Below are 1,998 nucleotides of genomic sequence, written 5' to 3' on the forward strand. Positions count from 1 at the left end.
AGAGAGAGAGAGAGAGAGAGAGAGAGAGGGCTGCAGCAGAGCTCAGGCCCAAGGACAAAGGGGGCAGGGCAGGCATACCGTGCTCAGTCCCCTTTCTGCTTTGACATTTGGTCACGTAACAACGTCACCAGCCTCCGCCCTCTTCTGCTGGTCCTCAAGGAGGCCAGGCCTCTACACTCTCAGGCTTGGGGACAGTTTATTCACCAGGTGTCCCATTCCTTTTGTTTCTCCTACTTCTTCTTACACTTAAAATAAGTTTATAAACGTCTTTAAAATCATTTTAACATTCATTACCGGAGCATTGGGAATTCATGAAGAATCTCAAAAATAAAACAGAAACTTCCAAGTACAAAATAGAAACTCAGGTGCTTTTATTACCATTTTATTTTATGAGCATAAAGATACAGTTTTTTTAGAGTTGTCATATTTAAAATTTGGTTCTTACTTTTCTCAGTGATTATTGTATCATAAGAAAATATTGATTTTATGCCTTTTTCACGAACATTCTAAAGAATCACAAATGTTCCTGAATATGTCAGTTATAATGAATTTAACTACTTCTTTTGTTGAACAAATAGATTATTTCTTTATCTTCTATGGCATAAGTATTGTTTATTTGAGCTTCTTTGTATATACAAGGATTATTTTTTCAGGATAGATTTCTATAAATAGAGTTATTTGTATAATGATACACTATGCATTTTAAAGGCCCCTGTGCTTTTCTATTCCAATGTAATTTTAAAAAACCTTTTTATTGTGGTAAAATAGGAATTGTACAAAATTTATCACTTCTGTTAGTTACTTTTCTTCTTTCTTGTGACTAAATACCTGGCAGGAAGCAACTAAAGGAGAAATACTTTGTTTTGGCTCCAGCTTCATGGTGGTGGCTGGTTTTCTGGCAGTGGGAGCCAGAGACTGCTTGTTCACATCTCAGTAGACCAGGAGGCAGCACACAACAGGAAGTGGGGCAGGACTGTAAACCCTGAAGCCTACCCCTTGCTGGTCTGTTTCCTCTAGCTAGACCTCACCACTCAAAGGCCCCACAACCTCAAAACAGCACCACCAGCTGGCGATTAAGTATGCAAATACACAAGCCTGACGGCATTTTCATCCAAACTGTGGTACCACCTTACAAGTGCACAATTCAGTGGCATCAAGCACATCCACACTGTCGAGCAACACTGAGCTGGTATTATCGCCATCCATTGCTTTCATCTTCTCACAGCGATCCTCTGTTCCCTCAGGTGCTAGCTGCCCCTCTCCTGCCTCTTGTCTCGTGCCATGTTCAACTCTCCTGGAGAGCCAAGCTCATTCACTCCCCCTCATTCATCAGTCTCCTGCATTGCCATTGTTTAGGACTTCCAGGGGGAGAGGAGCAAGTGAGAAGTCCCGTGTGGATGAACTTGGTGCCTGGATGGGTGGCAGAAGACCCCAGATGGGGGCTGGAAGGCTGCCAAGTACTGCAGGTGGGAAGCTTGGATTTTGATGGCTAATGTTTGGGGGACAGCTCTTGGAGCTCATGGAGGAGGGGACCTCTGGGGAGGGGAAGGTAGTCATTTGAGTGGAATGGACTAGATCAGGAAGAGCATGTAGAGTTACCAAGAGTAGAGACTTCACTCTGGAGGATTGGGTGCTGCAGAGGGTCATCAACCATGCTGTTTTAGGGATTCAGTGTGTGGGTTACACATTGACTGTTTATATAGCAGGTGTCTATGAACTTAGTATACCACAACAGCACACGTGTATTACTTCAGTTCCCTGTGTCTTGGCTCAGTTTGCTTTGTCACAGTGCTATGGGCTATGGCTGTCACGCACAGGCATTTATTTCTCACAGTTCCAGGGTGGAGACTGAGTGGCCACAGGAGTGGGTTTTGATGAGGTGTGCTTCCCTATTCACACAGCTGTCTTCTCTCCAGGTCTTCACACAGTCAAAAGTGAATGAACTTCTGTTTTCTGTGCCATATGGGCATCACTCCCATTCAAGGGGCTCCTCTCCTG

Source organism: Nannospalax galili, unplaced genomic scaffold (assembly GCF_000622305.1).
Source record: "Nannospalax galili isolate Female #2095 unplaced genomic scaffold, S.galili_v1.0 scaffold525, whole genome shotgun sequence".
In the NCBI taxonomy this organism is placed as follows: Eukaryota; Metazoa; Chordata; class Mammalia; order Rodentia; family Spalacidae; genus Nannospalax; species Nannospalax galili.